We start from the raw sequence: 18,457 nt of genomic DNA, 5'->3' as shown, positions 1-18,457 counted from the left end.
ATTTTTTTCCACAAAAGTTTGTCACTCAAAATTGTTTCAAATTTGCTTTCAAGAAGTAGTCTACTGATGTGAGAGCACTCATAAGGGGGGGGGGGCACAATGCCAGAATCCCCATAAAGTGTGCTTTCCCAATCAATACATCAGTGATCGAATCATTAAAATTTTAATATTGTTTACTGTCACTGTAGTTAGAATTCATTCTATTTTTAAAACATATTCAATTTATATATTTTTTGCGGAGGTAACCCATTTCGTCATCAAGACATGCGAGCGTCTTTTTTTTCTATCTTTCAAGCTGGCTCAGCAGTTAGATTATTTTTCCTCCTACTACACCTCCTCCTCCTCTTCCTCTACCACCACCATAACCTCTTGTTCGCTTCCTCTTGGACCGCCCGCATAAAAGATTGGGCAGCTTCCCTTTTTGGTCCTTTTTCTGGGAAGTATATTTGAAAACGTCGTGGTGTCGCCTCGTAATCTGTTGAAAATGTGATAATCCGCTACCATCGGCACGTTGTTTCATAGCAGCGCAGACGGTCGCTGCTCAATCGCTGGCCAGTCATCAGCGGCGCAGCAAAAGCGCAACGCGAATGCCTGCAGCGGGCTGAGAACGTGTGCCACATGCCACCCAAAGGGAAAGCGTCGTGGTGGAAACGGTGTGAAGCGTGTCGAGCGCAAGGCAGTCGCCTCGTAAACGGAAGCAGCGTAGCAGAATGGTCTTGGGAACGGGCCTGAAAAACACGGGCGATCGGTGCCGCTTTTAATGCGCTTCTACTACGCTTTGTGCGTTGGAGCTTCGTTACATCTACGAATATGTCGTTTGTAATACGCTCTTGACTCGATTATGATGCGCTTTAGCACCTCCGCGATCTCGCTACGTAAGTTTTGAACATGTTCAAAATTTTGTGGCGACCAGGAAGATGGTGGCGATCCTTGCCGCTTCAGAAAAGATCAAGGTACGACGGAGAAGATTGAAAAGATCAAGCCACGTTCAAGCTACGATATACCACGCTTTGTCGATTTTTGACGATCGCAGCGGAATCGCCATCTAGTGAGATGGGGGTATAACCAACAATTTTTGACAAGCAAAAAAGAGAAAAAAACACTACTGCGTACATCACCCGTCCCCCCGCTTATGCGTACAGATATAAGTGATTCAGGCAAGGCATTCCATGAAGTAACTACTTCTAACATTAACTCTCCGATGTGTGCTAAAAAGCTTCAAAGAGTGACCACGAGTTGTACCATAAAGAGACCTTTCGAAAAAGTAATCTGGAGCAAGTCTGTCTAAGCCATTAAGTATCTTGTAAACTTGAATCATATCGGCCCTTTCACGTCGGAAGTGAAGAGAGAAGAGTTGAAGCTTTTTCAATCTTTCAGTGTAGGTTAAAAAAAACATACCAGGAACCATTTTTGTAGCTCTCCTCTGCACTGCCTCAATTTTACGGTCATCAGTTACAAAGCGTGGATTCCAAGACACAGTACAATATTCAAGATGCGGACGGACAAGAGTTTTATACAAAGGTATAAAGATATCCGGAGTTGTATTTACAAAGGCTCGTTTAATGATCCCTAGCATCTGGTTAGCTTCTGCTTTGTCACATAGTATGTGCTTATGGAAAGTCAGATTATTATCAACAATGACACCAAGGTCTTTTTCAGAGTCCACATTCTCAAGATGTCTGTTTTCCATCACATAGGTGTGTTTAGGATTATTGTAGCCAAGATGTAGGGTCTTGCATTTTTGAGAGTTTAAAGGAAGTTGCCAAAGTGAAGACCAGGTAGAAATGTTAGCGAAATCCTCTTGTAATTCATGGCAAGAATTTTGGCAGTTGATGGATGTATAAACTTTAGCATCATCTGCATACATCTGAGTTCAACAAGAAGTAATGTCAGGCAAGTCATTCACAAACAAAACAAAAAGGGTCGGACCGAGTACGCTGCCCTGCGGAATCCCGCTGATGACAGTAGACCAGTCTGAATAACATCCATCGATTGAAACTCTCTGAACTCTATGCGTTAAAATATCTTGAATCCAAGAAAGAAGAGGGCCATCGATACCATATGAAGCAATCTTATTCAACAGTCTAACATGTGGCACAGAGTCGAAAGCTTTTTTTGAAGTCTAAATACACTACATCAACTGGATCTCCATTGTCCAAATACCGAGTCCAATCCTCGAGCTGTGTTAATGGTTGAGTTAAACATGACCTCCCTGGAACAAATCCATGTTGGGCGTCAGTGAATAATGATCGCTCATATGATTAACAATGGTATCACGTATACCGGTAATAGACTCGAAAACTTTAACCACTGCTGATGTCACTTTAACCACTATCTGATTCTCCGTATGCGAAATCTCACACCATCACACTCATGCCTAAATTAAAACTAGTATGGCTATGCCTAAAAAGTATGCGCTATTTGCAATTTTGTATACCGTACTGTTGGCCCTATTAGTATTATACACAGTTGTTGTGTGGCCGGACGATCAATTTTAGAAAGTCATTTGGAAAAATTTACAAGGGAAGTCAGGAAAAGAGAACAAAATAGAAGATGATTACAACTTTTACTAGATCTAGTGTAATCCAAGAAGACAAAAAAGAAGGCATCACAAACATAAAGTTTTGTACACTCCTAGTACCAATGAGGTCCAAACATTACATGTATGGACCTCATAGGCGACATCAGTACTATTTTGGGTTAGAAAAGTTTGTGCACAGGATATTTCTATATTTATATCACAAGTACAAGTTATATTCGTTTTTTTTTTCTTTAATGCTTGATTTTCGAGTGTAAAAGCATTGTTGGCCCAAAACCACTATTTCGGCACAATTGGTCAAAAATCATGTCTCCAGCATTCTTGCTCATCTTTCAGAGAAACAAAGCTTTTTCTGAATAATTTTGTGTTTTAATGTGATGCCAAGGGACATGTAAACAAAAGTTAATTCAATTTCAAAGGCAAAATTCAAGCAATAAAGTGTTGGGGGAGGGTTGAATTTGGGCTACAGGCTAAAAAGTGCATGTCGCCAGCAATAATTTTTCATGTTTTTTCAACTTTATTTGAATATATAAGTACAGAGAAGAAACTCAATCATAGCTTTATAAAGGCAGCTAAATGTCCCATGAATTATACCAAAATTTGTTTAACTAACCGTTGTTTAAAAAAAAATACACCGCTTTAAAATGTGTCTCCGGATCTAGTGAAACCTACGTTACCATTTTTATACTCCACATTCGGCTATGATATTACTGTGAGAACTAAACCACTACATCGTTTTTCTAACCACAAGGGGTGTATATATATGTTTAACAATGCTTTATCATTCCGATTCAAACGTAGTGCGACTTGTAACATGAAGAAGAGAGATAAGAAAAAAGTAGTTTTAAGAGGTGTAACATACGTTACCATTTTTGTAAAAAGTATGAAGGTACAGAGCTCTGAATCATTGCTCATGAGTTGAGACTAACGGACTAGAATCTCCCTTCCCACGGGGGCCTTAGGATTCATTATTATGTTGAAAACTTAACCAATTTAATCTACAGATGTAACATACGTGATGTAACATACGTTACCACACAATCGGAAATATCTGTATTAATCATTAATTCAATAAAAATAAACATAGTTGAGGTATGCACCGTCTGCGAGTGGTCATTAAAAAGCTTAGCAAGAGCTTCCCAGGAGTATTGACTGTACAAAATACAATTGAACTTTCAAACAAGACGTTAAAAAATTTGGGGGAGTATTTCAAGTTGTACATTGTTTTTGTAATATAATCATGTTTTTTATGTGATTGTTGTGGATTTATTTGGTATATAGCTCCCAATGTAAAACATGATCATTACTTTGATCTGCAGGTATATTATTTCCAAATAAATCACTCAATTATCAGGTAACGTAAGTTTCAAATTTTGGTAACGTAAGTTTCAAAATATAGCCACATTAAAAATAGATAATCCACAGAAAAGTATGTAACTTTGAACCAATTTTATTGTTGCAGCTAAGATGTAGAAGAGTTTTTGTGTCAAACCATGTTAAATTGTGTTTTTTTAATTAATTGTTAGGGGGTTTAGTGAAAGGTAAATAAACATAACTGTCTGTTCAATAATTTGATTTGTAAGTTTTGTTGTTGAACCTGGCTTAAACATCATCATACTTCGAGTATAAAGGGAAAATGTACACTATAAAAAGAAAAATTATTGAATAAGCGATAAATAAGATTATCAAGTTTTTCTTTAAACATTAATGGATCAGGCATCTGTAATGATGTGGTAACGTAAGTTTCATGCTTTGGTAACATAAGTTTCAACAATCTTGTGTCATTTAAAAGGCTGTTTCAGAGATTATGCTTGGATAAGAACAGATTTTATTGTTCTAGTATAATTGTTAGTGGGCTTCTCTAGGGGAAGAGTTGTATTAAATAATCGTCTATGATCAAATACTAATAAGGGAATTCCTTACATGACCATTTGTAAACAAAACATATCACTGGAATTAGTGTTTGGAATATCAGTTGTTATCTCATAGTGAAGAAGAAACTATTTTGAATGAAGAAGATACAACAAATGCTATGAAAATACATGTTTCAACGATTTCAACGATGAGCGCCAACAGATTGTATTCTATACCAATCTGTTAGTAATTTAACAAAGAAAGAAGCGAAAATTAAGTCAAGGAATTCACAAACGCAAGAGTAAAAAGGCTCAGGGAACGAGTTCGCCGAATAGCTGGTGTTATAGATTCAATTGCATTAAAGACTGAAGTTATCATTCCCTATCATTGATTGTTAATACATTGTATAACTTAATTGTAATTTAGCATTTAGATTTGCACTAAATTTATATTTATAACAAAGTCAAAACATTAATCCAGGAGACAAATTCATGTGGCTATAACAACTGATATTTTTTCTCACATATTTGCCATCAATTTCGTAATAAGGGTTAAGATACATGTTTAAAATGTTTTAGGCCTACTTGCATGTAAATGAAGACGTCTACTAGTATACACGTAAGGCATGTAAGGATTTCCGCCATCTATAGTAGATTTTGTGAAGCTTAGAAATGTGATATTTCTTAGGCTATTGACATCCAACTGAGGTGATATTGATTATTAAAAAGTGTCAAAATTTGTTTGTTTACCTTTTCCTATAGTTCTTCTTAAGCAAGTTCATGATAGATATTATATTGTATAGGGCGTTATTGTTCATGTTTGAGAGCACATATAACCAAGTATCTCATTTATTGCCATTTCTTGTTGTTCCATGCAAAGGTTTGGAATTTTTGACTTCTTTGTACAATATTGCAATCGCTGTTCTCTAAAGTGTTCCTGCATTAAGTTTATTGTTGTTTTATTCAATCGTTTAAACAGCCTATTAAAGCGACTGGTACTAATGGATTCAAAACATTAAAGATAGCACTTTACAAGATGATTGATAGGTATACTTTCATGCAGATAAAATCAACGTGAAATCTACGTTACCAATTTCTCAATTGAAATCAAACGCAAAACATGGTATACTTATCCCTTGAATACTGAAATAGCATTTTCCCAACTCTCGTGATGTCATTGGCATAATGTATAGTGCCTCAAATTGTCTTCTCACAGGTTATGGATTGTTATTGTGTGGAGTATATACACTGACAATTCAGAAAGTTTTACAGTTTTATAGATATTCGAAGTGTAGTGTTTAATAATTTTATCTCCAATTCATTGGAACATGTGGTGTTATATACGTTCACTTACAATTTATGACAAATTAATGTATGGATATATACCAAAACAAAATCACATATAATATTACCCATGTAACTTACGTTACTTATAATGTGTAACTTACGTTACATGGAAATCATTGAATATAATTCTAAGTACACAGTATCACTTGCGTCCTTGATGTTACTCAATAATTTTCTGGCACGTTGGTACTCCTAAATGATGAAAATAGTTTCTGTCGTAGATTCAGATGTCAAATAAAAAGAAAACTCATAAACCTAAAATTAAATAGGTTTAACAAAATATGACACGCTTATGTTTCGTATCTCAGGTAGGTCATTGGCCATGGTGTAATCTGGCAGAAATGTTTACAAATATTACAGCCGATGGTTACTGCACTTCTGGTTTATTATGTTCTCAATTCTTGACTGTAGTGACAGATTTAAAAGCATTTGGGATTTAATGATAGTGGTAACGTATGTTACAGAGGGAAATTTACATCCCGTGAAAGAAATGATCCCACTATGATAACGAAGTAACATTATGTGCTCATATTTTTCAACTATTAACTTGAATATATGTCACTTCGAATGTTAATAAAATTAATCCTTTTTCGTTCACTTTATTTTTGCATTTTTGTGATTCTCCAATTGTGCCGAAATAGTGGTTTTGGGCCTGTTAGCAACAACAAAAAATGAAAGAAAATAAGGGACTTACATTTTGACAACTTTTTCCTGATTTTCTTGGCAGTTGCCCTTCACTTCTGACTCGCGATCAAAGCTGATATGCAGATCACGTGATACGCATTCTCTTCAGGTGATCGGTTGGTTATTCTTTTCGCCAGATGTTGATAATTATATATTTCATAACGCAGCGTTCATCGCAAATTTAGGTGAAAGAGATTGAAGTTAAACAGCGCAAGCTTTAATTTTTTTCAAAAATAACATTTTAATTGATTGCACAAGTTTCGCCTCGGACATGTAGGCGGGGGGTGTCCCTACCACTACCGTCCACGGCAGCAATTACCTTTTTTCTCTTTTTAACCAAAATGCTTCCCCCCCAGAAAAAAAGGAACCAGGGTTGAAGAGAAAGAGAATTATGATAGAGGAACACAAAATACTTTATTATTTTTCAGCTTTTACTGAATTGACTTATAATCAAATATTAAATGGGGCTTAGAACAGTTATTTTTAAAGTCAATTAATAAATATATTCCTCCTCGGGATTTGAGCTTTCATGAAATACCGGTATCAATCTTTTTCATGATTACCGAAAATACTTAAAATGTCCAAATTTTTTTTATCCGTGTATGAAGCTTTAGCTGATACCTTGCGCCCGCCTTAATTATTTTAATGTTGAGATACTATATGCTTTTAATGAATTCCTAAAAACATTAATTCTCAGATCATTTGTCGCAATCGAATGATTCGATTGGTAAGCTAATGAATAATTATTATGATTCATGTATTGTTTAAAATGTGTCTCTCTATCAGTTTTGAATATTTAAAAAAATGTCAGCTCGTGCTTTTTGCTCGCAATATTTTGATAAGTAAGAAGTTCTTGTGTATGCGAGTTTGATAGATAAATAACTAGAGAGGGGGGGGGTCCCTCAGCTACTTGTCCTCGCTTATTCCATATTTTTTTTTATTATGCTCGTGTTGTGAGTATTTCAAAGTCTTTTCTTTTTCTCACCTTTTTATTGTCTCGTAGCTTCCCTCTATTTCTTTGCTACGATGTATAGCCCTTCTTACTTGTTTCAATTTTTTTATGTTCTCATTTCATTGAAAACATAATTATTAAACTGACGTAGAAGACTTTACAACGAATTTTGATATTGTTTTTTCGTGTTTGTTTGGCTTTCTTTTTTCTTCTCCTCAGTTCTTCTTTTTCTTCTTAGTTTCCCTTTCCTTATTTTCTCTTATTTCATTTCATGAGGCATCCGCCAACTTATATACAACAACAAACATATTTAGAGGCGGATATCCAGTGAGGGGGCGTGGTGGTGTGCCCCTCTAAAAAAAGAGGAAAATAGGAAGGAAAAAAAGAAGGGAAGGGGAAAAAATAAGAAAAGACGATGATGGCAATGATGATGATGATGAAAATTATCTTGGTGAAGATGATAGTGGTGGTGATGGTGGCGGTGATGATGATGATAATGATGGTCGTAGTGGTGAAGATGAGAATGAAGTTGGTGACGATGATGATGATGATGACTAGATGTAGAATTTTGTTATTTTATAATAATAATAATAATAATAATAAGACATTTATAATGCGCAAACATATCCACCCTATTAGGGGTGCTCAAGGTGCTTACAATAAACTTAACTCACTACTGGTACAACTTACAATTTGGCCATTAGATAAGTTTTTAAACTGGCCTTGAAATGTTCTACTGATCTACAGTCTTTTAGTTTAGTTGGAAGATTGTTCCATAGACGGGGAGCTGCTGATGCAAATGCACGATCTCCCCATGACCGTCTGGTTTTTGGAATATAGATATCGAGAGAAGTCTTAGAAGAGCGAAGACCCGAGCAACCAGGTTTTCGAAAATCTAGAAGAGATGAGATGTATTCTGGTGAAGAGAAGGTCAGCGCACGATATACTATCAGAAGAATTTTATAGGTGATACGATGTTGAACAGGAAGCCAATGAAGGGACTTAAGGACTGGTGTGATATGGGAAGACCTCCGCGTATAGGTAACTAGATGTGCAGCGGCATTCTGAACAAGTTGGAGCCTCTTTACTTGAGACAAGGGAATGCCGTACAACAAAGAGTTACAACAATCAATGCGAGAAGTAACAAATGCATGAACAAGCTGCTCGGCGGCTTTTTTAGTGAGATATTTGCGAACAATATGGGGATCGCGGAGACTGTAGATCGCAAGTTTAACACTGGATGATACTTGCGATTCCATTTTCATATTTGAGTCAAAAATTACTCCTAGATTTCGAACTTTATCCACTGGAATAATCGATAAGGAAACAATATGCAAATTTGGAATTGTCAGCTTGGCGAGTTGCAGCTTAGAACCCAGCATAAGAAACTGAGTTTTATCATCATTAAGCTTCAAATAATTCTCCATCATCCAGTTCCTAATTTCACTTAAACAGGCTTCAACACGAGCAATCCAGGCATCAACTTCCTCTTGTGTAGGAGAGCACGAAAAATATATTTGCGTGTCATCAGCATACATATGGTGATTGAGATTATGCCTTTTGATGATATCATGAAGAGGAAGAGTGTAGATGTTGAAGAGTTGTGGCCCAAGGACCGACCCCTGGGGCACAGAGATGGGAAGATGAACTTTGCTCGAGACAGCTCCACGTACACACACTCTCTGTGATCTGTTTGAAAGATAAGACATCAACCACTGGTGAGCCCGTCCACTAATGCCGATAGACTGAAGTCTTTCCAGCAGTATGGCATGGTCAACTGTATCAAATGCACTACTGAGATCGAGCAGGATCAACCCTGTAACTTTTCCATGATCCATTCCAGTGAGGATATCATTTTGCACGCGTAAAAGGGCAGTCTCAACACTGTGTTTCTCTCGGTAAGCTGATTGGAAGTTGTTCTGAAGGTCATTTTCAGTAAGGAAGGACCTAATACGTATTGAAACAATACGTTCAATAACCTTCGATAAGAAGCTTAGATTTGCCACAGGTCGATAACTTGAAAATTCTTGCCTGTCAAGATTTGCTTTCTTCAGGAGAGGCTTGACGAGAGCCTGTTGCATAGATGCTGGAAAAGTAGCACTCCAAAGAGATTTGTTGACAATGTCTAATATATAAAGCAAAGTCATCAATGCATTCTTTTATCAAGGAAGTAGGAACTGGATCTAGGTCACAAGACGATGCTGGAGAATCTACAATAACCCTCCTGATCTCACTTACAGAAGCCGGAGCAAAGTCAGTCATCAATGGAACAGGCAATGATTCACATTGCTGCACATGTTGTTCTAACTGTAGCTCAGCGTCAATGTCATCACGTATCTTGGTGACCTTGTTAAAGAAGAACTGGCAAAAATCCTCAGCCAGTATCTGGTCAGAAGAGGAAACCGGAAGAACGGACTCTTTCTTACGATGAAGCAAAGTATCTACTACAGTGAAAAGACGTCTTTGATTGCCTTCACATTCTTCAACACACTCTGAGTAGTATTTTGTTTTTTCCTGCTCAATTTCCTGAGAAACAACCTGACGTTGTTTCTTAATACAATTTGCGGTCCTCTTCACTTCTTGTGTTTCTCCACTTACGCTCTAGGCGTCTCCTATGACACTTAGCTGCATGAATTTCCTCGCTCATCCATGGACTTGAAGGTTTGATGATAACACTCCTAGTCTTTTTAGGTGCTAGCTTGTCAAGAAGACTGTTTAGAGAAAGATTATAACTGTCGATAGACGAAGAGAGGTTGCTATTCTCAATATCAATCTGCGACAGAGATTCATGGACTCCAGATCGGAATTTTTCTCTGTTCATCGAAGAGGGCGAGTTGTAACAGTCCTACGAGAAGGAGACGGTTTCTTTAAATCAAGCTTACAGTGAACAGCATGTTGGTCAGACAGTCCCAGGATAACAGATACATGGGAAACTATAGTGGATGACTCCCGGGTAATAAGCAAGTCCAGTGTATGGCCATGAAAATGAAAAATTTTGTCTTTTAAAAAGATAAGTAGTGCAAAGGCGAATTCATTTAAAGTTTATTATGAAAATAGCAGAAAAAAATTTGAAAAACTGGTATGCATATGGAAAATCCATCCCCCACCAAAAACGAAAAAAAAAGTAAGATTTTGTTTTATTATTTGTGACGGCGTAGGCCTATGCGAGCAGCTATGGGATATAATTATGATAAAAAAAAGTAAATGAAATGTCAAGAAATACATGATGACTTTTATTGTACAGTCAGTATATCAATAGATAACTTCATACTCGTTCCAAAAAAGAAAAAAGTGGGTAGATATTAGACCATTAAAAATGGGCAGTTGCTCTATATATTATATTACATAGAATATATAGAGCAACTGCTCGTGTGTAGCGGTAAGTTATTCACCTGATAACTATAGACCTATCTATAATTCATGCGGCGCACAGCGCGTGCGCAATGTTTAATAATATATTGCTGTGAATACAATGAATGTCATTAAAAACATAATCTCACAGATCAAACAAATAATAGCTCGACGCGCAAAATCAGAAAAAAATATATTTTCTACCCTGATAATTTGATAACCCTAACCTAACCAAATTTCTAAGTATTTTTATCATAAACAGGATAACTATAGCAGGCCTCGAAATAATCGACGGCCATGGCCGTCAATGCCCCCATTACTGGCCGTCATGCCCTTCTTTTTGCTAAAAGTTACGGCCACTAAAAATGTGCCCTTTTTTATATGGCCGTGGTGCCCTTTTTCTCATAAATGTGCCCTTTTTCTGATATATAATGTGCCCCTTTTGAAAGTCTGCACCTTTTTTTCTGAGCGAGGAAAACTTTTCTCCGATCTCAAAAAGTATTCAATACCTTAGCTCTACCAGCGACGTCCAGTGCATGTATGCAGTCTAGATCGAAGCCGAACGATGAGCTAGCTATACACAGCTGGCCGGCCAGCCACTTGCGCACTTTACATATGCTATGTAAGCTGCAGCATAAGAATGGACGAGCGCGAGCTCCGTATGTGTACTACACAAATGTCGCGCGTGCTGTACTGTCCTGGCGAGCGTGCGCGATGCGTAAGTACAGTACTTTGAATGGGAGTGTTTCATAAAGCTGTTCGTCAGTTACGAACGACCGGTGATACTTTCTTGGGTGCTAATCAGATTCACATTTAATTACATGTAGCTCAAGAAGGTATCACCAGTCGTGCTTAAAGTCGTTCGTAACTTACGAACAGCTTTATGAAACACCCCCCTCCCTCCGATATATCCGTACAAGTACATGTTTAGAATTGAGTGAGTAGCATGTAGCTGGTGCAATTTGATCGAAAGGCACGAGATGCGAGCAAAAAAGATGTACAGCAATTACAAAATTTCTCAGAGTTGTGTTTTGATGTCGATCGTTGGAAGGTTGAATTTAGGCTTATCCAAGTGAACACGTATGAAAGTCACGTGGACACTACTTGAAAGAAAAAGGGCTCAGCTGCATGTAGCTAGCTGTGCACTAGCGCATCGACTATGGAAAGCCCCCCCCCCCCACGCCGCGAAACTGTAACACCTACAAATAATTTATTACATGCCCCTTAAAAAGTGGCCTTGGTGCCCCTCTGTATGGCCTTGGTGCCCTCTGCTGCCTGGCCTCAGTGAAAAAGTGCCCCTCAAAAAAGTGGCCTTGCCCCCCCAAAATCCTATTTCGAGGCCTGCTATAGACAATGATTGAAATTAACTTTATATTCTTTTGCGAAAATGAATATGAAGGACAGCTTTTTGATAAAGAACACAGTTTTTAGAGCGTTAGAGCGCGATTTATACCTACAACCGCTAAATCCTGTCACTGTCGGTAAACATGAAGCAGTGATTCCATCAGCTTAATAATTTTTGCAACAGGCGCCAGTCCAACAAACAGACAGGCATTTGCCCAAACGGACAACATCTCAACCTCTGCTCATTTCTTTTTGCACAGGCATATAAAATCTCGACCTAACCCATCACATTTCTACCTATTTTCTCCTCCCTTTTATTTTCCATTAATTTTTCTTTCGTTCACTTTTTTCTGTCCTCTTTTCCCTTAATTTTTTTACCCATCACATTTCTCCCTATTTTCTCCTCCCTTTTATTTTCCATTAATTATTCTTTCGTTCACTTTTTTCTGTCCTCTTTTCCCTTCTATTTTTGTTCTCGTCTCACCACTTTTCCTCATCCACCAGCCCCCGACGCCCGTGCAGATTCGCAAACAATATCAAGAGTATGTCTACTTGGCAAGGGTGGAAATCTCTCCCCAAAGGTAGGGGGACCAGGGGCTGGAAAATTTGACAAGCGAAAAAAAAAAAAAAAAAAAGGTTTATCACCCCCGAAAGAAGGTCATCTTGACCAACTCACACATTGTACGAGGTTAGTATGTACTAACCTCGTACAATAGACTGTGTTTGACCCTGGATTTCGAAGTAGTCGGCAAACATCGCTTCATTGCTGAAGTAATATTTGCCGAAGCTCCTTCTCGCTACGCACCGGGGCTCTTGCCGGTAAGTAGCAAGAGTTTTTTGAATATAAAATAATAATAAAATAATAATCCGATAAAAAAAGCACATTTTGCTTACCTCGGCCTCGAAAGTGACTTCGCTTGTCTCTTCCACGGAAATACAAGGAAGCCCGTTGGTGGCGCTAATAATTTCACAACCTTGATTCAGCTCCTCGGTAATTTTATAACTGTATCTAAATTCTTTGAATGCGCAATCCTCATGATTAATTTACTAATTATGGGCACCAATTAATAAAATGCCTTCAAAAAACATAATTAATGATTATTATTGGTGATGATAACACTCATTTGCATTAATTTAAAAAGATGACTGATAAAAAAAAAATGAAAATAATATACGTGCCTGGAAAGAAACCAGCAGTACAAGCTTTGACGAACGTCAATAATACGTATACGGTGTACCAAAGTCTATACAATGAAAAGATTGGACACTTCACGGACTTTGCGTAATGCCTTGCGTCGATATGCGTGTAAAATAGTGTAGGTGCCTATTCTTTCCCTTGTCGTGTCTTTGATATGAATATAAATCGCGCGCCCTCTTCAGGAGAAAATTGATATCAACGCTGACTGATTTCTATCTCCGTAAAATCTTCACTAAAGATCAAGAAAATATACATATTTTTAGAAAGAAACTTCAAGGAGAAGTCACGGAAGGATCTAAATGATTCGGTAAGTGTCATAGCAGGATGTGGAATGTTTATTTAAACAAAATATTTTATGTGGGCAAAAGCCCACTGTATTTTCGAAGTGTAGTGGTGTGTCGCGTGCGTATGACTGATAATCCTTCACTCGCGAGACGATATGAACCCATGGGTGATCTTGACCAAAAGAAATTTGACAAGCAAACAAGCAAAAAAAAGGGGTATCCCAAAAGTAAGATCGTCTCTGGTCAATTCCAGCCAAATGTTGCATTTTTCCATTTTCAAAAATTTCTTTTCTGAGCAATTTTGTTTATACTGTTTATAAGTATACAGTTTAAGGTTTACAAAAACACACCTTTATTTACTATACCCTTATTCACTCATAAAATACGCAATGTGCACTCTGTTGCACTTTGGTACTAAGATTTCATAGAAAGTGTACAACTTTCACCCATCCCTGGCACCTGGCAAGCAAAGGGTGCTGATGAAAAATTCCACTGTCCATGTGACCTCCAAGCAACAATTTACCATTAGCTGTGTTGTTTTACACGCTGCAGTGAAACTGTGAGGCACAAAATAGATTTCAAGGTGCGTATGTTTGATGTCCCATAAGTCACAATTTTGAGCATTAAGTTTCCCTCATATGCTGCCATAGACTCCTGCAGACAAGTATTGGACTTTTTTATCTACCACAGTACATGCTTGCATCAACAAATCAAGCTGCATCTGTATTGGACTTGAAATAGCTATACTGGGGGGACATAGATTTAAGTCCCATAAGTCACATGTCCCATAAGTCACATATACAGTCCGTAAACCATGCCACCTTAAAGCTGTCCATGACAGCAAAGAGAGAGACAAGAATGCTTAAAAGCTGGAGAACAGTATGCTGACTGTCAGAAAAAACAGTCTGAATATCATAGGCAGTGCATTGAACAAAAAAAAAGTTTGCATTGTGTGCCCAGTCCAGAAAGAAGGAGAAAACTGAATATGATCGCTAACATGCAAAGCTGAGTGCAGGTAAATTGGGTTTGTTTCACCCTAGCTTTTATTCATTTTTTAGGTCCAGATCACTCTCTTGGTTTTCTTGTCCCCTTGGAGTACATGCATCCACTGTTTTACATATGATGTGAACTTGGTATATACATGTAGTTCCATGGAAACTATTAAAACCTATGTCAATGTCCCATCAGTCACAAATTTTGTAGTTGAGCGACCCTCTGGATCCTGTCAAAATAAGAGCACCAGTCCTCAGATGCATTTAAGGCTACCATGAGCAGAGCTATTAAAGCCCCTGTAAATGCCAAAAAATTGTTCAGAAGCTTGCAATCAAGTTTTCTCAGAATCATTCCTACCGCCTGAGAATAGAAAAGAACATGCGCATTTAAGGAGGACCGAAGTGTGATGTCACAATGTCATGAACATCGAATCGGCCAGTTCTAAACCTAGTCGCAGCTGCATGATCGTCTTACACGTTTGTGTTTGCAAAAATGGTGATGTGTGTTGTCCCTGGTTGTTACCATCATTCTGAGAGTCGTAAAAGGGCACTGGTTCATAAAGCTTTTCGTAACTTAAGAGCAACTTTAAGAACGACCGATGATCCTTGTGAAAAATGTCATCATAAATTGGCAATGTTTTAGCATATAAGAAAGGATCACTAGTCATTCTTAAAGTTGCTCCTAACTTACAAAAGCTTTATGAAACGGCCCCCTGGTTATTTTGTTTAGAACCAGGCCGCCATCACACCATGACAACTGACATCATCACTTTGGTACTCTATAAATGATGATGTCCTTTAAAACAGACATTTAGAATTTCTAAGAAAGAGATGACATATCAGCCCAAGCAGCTGGCAAAAAAAGAAGTTGTGATAGGGTGCACCCCCATGATATATTTTTTAACCAACATTTTTTTTAATGCCTGAAGTCTATAGTTAATGAATCTTGATGTTCCCTTTGTCAAATCGTGTCCCATGGGATTCCAAATTGGCAATTTTTGGTAGCCATCTTGGATTTTTCATGAAAATCAATTATTTTCATATTTTTTGCACAGAGAACAGTAAAATCTTCCATGTAAATGAATACACTTTTGACTATACATGTATACATGTACAGTTTAGATAGTAGAAATCGATTGCAACCGTTTTCTAGACAGTCCAGTTAATAATTTTTTTTTAAAGAATTTATGCAAAAATATGAATATTTTTTTGTCAAAAATTTGCCTGTGCACTGATATCCATCTGTTTTATCATAAACATCAACAACTAATGAAAAATATCAGCATTTGACACAAAAGAGAATATATTAACAAGAATATTGATATACTTCATGACAGCATTAATGTCTTAATTTTCTTACATGTATACACTGTAAAGGTCATTTTCTTAATACCATACTGTACGAGACAGATAGAGAAAAGCAACATTTATTTGCCCCATCTGTAACAAATATGTCCTATCATTATGTCCCATCAGTCACAATGGAAAGTGTGTACATTCTTTCTAATTGTTCATTTTTCATCTGTTTGCTAAATATTTATGATTGTAATTGTTTATTGATTATTTTGTACTTATTTGATTACAGTTCTTAAAACTTGATGACAAGTTAGGAAGCTTTTTTTTGGTTAATGTTCCCTTTATATAAATGAAGTGCATGATAAGATGTTTCTGCCCTTTGTTGAATTTATTTCTGACACAATGGCATGAATTATTAAAGGCATCATCTTATTAGGGAATATTTATTCATGCTGAAATTAAGTTTGACTCAAAAAGTCATCGAGAGGAAATGTAAATTCCATGAAATTAGATAGGGTCCCATCAGTCACGTTCACTTGTCCCATAAGTCACACACGATTGCACACAACTACTGAAACAAATGAAATGAATCAAGTCCAATTCAAGTACTGTTAGTGAGCACTATCACTGGTTAATCTCCAAGTCCAAATCGAAAAACATTGTCATAAAACTGAGATAGATATGGCACTTTGAACAAAAGAGCTCAATTTGTGTGGTCCATCAACGTCCCATAAGTCACAATGACATTTCTGATGATATAGCACCCTATGCAAACAAGCTGAAAGCATACATTTTTGTATATAGTAAGTTTCAATATTCTTCTTACAGTTTAATAAAGTAAATCCATGTTTGTGCAGCTACTATTTCAGATATGCACCTCAGTTATGTGGAAAAAAGTATCAAATGTCCCATAAGTCACAATGGAATTGACCCTCTTCCAAAATACATGTTTTATTTTGATTCAATCGAATGAAAAGGCCAAAAATAGTAGGGGGACTTTTCATAATGTGCCCCCTACTATTTTGGGTGAGGGGGACATGTTCCCCGGCCCTAGGATTTGCGCCAATGTGGGTGGGGGTGTTGTGCCTCCCTATCGGAATCATTATGGAAGTGTATACTCGCTGTGATTTCGATCTCATACCTATAAAAAAATTAGAACAGCTACGCCTTGAACACAGGCCAAAATGCCTAACGATTTCTCTGGGCGTTGTGGCGTGTGCCTGTAATCCAAGCTGCTGGGAAGTTACAAATTGATGCAGAGGTTCGAGCCCTGATCACGTCTTTCGGATGGTGACGTTAAAGGTCGGTCCCAGACGTAAATAATCATACCTGATTGATATACGTCTGACAAAACTCAAATACACACACACACATTCTCCGCGGCATTAACGACTCTCGTAAGGGGAGCTCCATTTATAAAAAAAGTTGCATGTATAGCTGTCTATGACTATGGCGACAAGATTTATCGCAGAATTGTAGCCAGAAGCGTGGGAAATTGCCAGAAAATTCAAGAAAAGAACCAGTGAGTACCGATCATTTAACAGTACTAATGTATTTAGTAACATTTATCGAATTATAAGAATATTTATTTTTTACTGAAACAAAGCTTAGTTCGACTAAGGCAGCTTGGGCGGCCCAAATGCGCGTGACTTTGAGTGGAGTCCAGTTTCTTAACACGAGTAAGTATTGCGGTGTCGCCTAGAGAGGTTTTGTAAAGTGCTGTGATACAATCATTGTGATGAGCACTATAAATACTTACATTGTATGGTATTGTATTGTAATATTGTATTGTATTGTAAAGTGTCCGGACACCCGACCCCCCATCCTACTTATTAATAAAGGCCGGCTTACCGAGTTCGAGTTCGATCTTCAGGTCTAATCTAAGTACCGCTCTACGGTAGGCCTACGAGTACGACTACGTCGCGTCGACTATCGAAACATCATCCTTTCCAATTCCACTTTCTTTGTTTGAGCCAATCAAAAATAGAGGTTTGCAAGATACAGTATGACTATGAGCTACAGTTAGTTTGGCTTTGGTGTCAATAATCACCAGACTTCTAAATCAGATTATTTCAATTCGATTTCAGTATTTGTCAACAGGATGAGGATGCAGCGGCCGATCAAATAGCCTCTCTCATGTATATTTCGAGCTAGCTAGCTCTTTGTGGTTTTTTGTGCCTAGCCTGTGTGCCGCAACGCCTCGACCAGCTCCCTCATGATCCAGCTGGCAGAGCTGATTCGCTCTACAATACTAAAGCGGCCGACCGTACCGGCACTTTGTACCGCTGACCCGACAATAATTGCTCCGCCGACATCTCGGCCTATACTCCGCTTCGCAAAATGCGACAACTGCTCCGCGGCCGCCGACAATTTTATTGCTCCGTCGATAGTTTGTTCCACCAACAATTGCTCCACCGTCAATTGTTCCAACGATATTTTCACCGCCGATATTTGCTCCTTCGACGATTACTAAGCCGATGTTTGCTTCGCCGACAACTGCTCCAATATTGTACCAGGGGCGTCGATCCATTTTCCATATGGGGGGGGGGCGCCGGGGGGGGGGGGAATCATGACTCAACGTTTCAAAGGCGCTCGATCACACAAAACAAACTATATA

General features: G+C 37.9%; 1 protein-coding gene across 1 annotated transcript in view; it reads right to left on the bottom strand.

The window, feature by feature from the left end:
• The window catches only part of LOC121425148, a 30,655-nt gene extending 12,619 nt beyond the window's left edge, over positions 1-18,036 (bottom strand). The window contains exon 1 of the mRNA XM_041621142.1: positions 17,692-18,036. The gene's annotated coding sequence lies outside the window, so the exon portion shown is untranslated. The remainder of the gene's footprint in view (positions 1-17,691) is intronic.
• Between the last annotated feature and the right edge of the window lie 421 nt (positions 18,037-18,457).

This window comes from Lytechinus variegatus, chromosome 12 (assembly GCF_018143015.1).
Source record: "Lytechinus variegatus isolate NC3 chromosome 12, Lvar_3.0, whole genome shotgun sequence".
In the NCBI taxonomy this organism is placed as follows: Eukaryota; Metazoa; Echinodermata; class Echinoidea; order Temnopleuroida; family Toxopneustidae; genus Lytechinus; species Lytechinus variegatus.
Note: the sequence above shows the minus strand (reverse complement) of the source record. Positions and strands in the feature narration are given on the sequence as shown.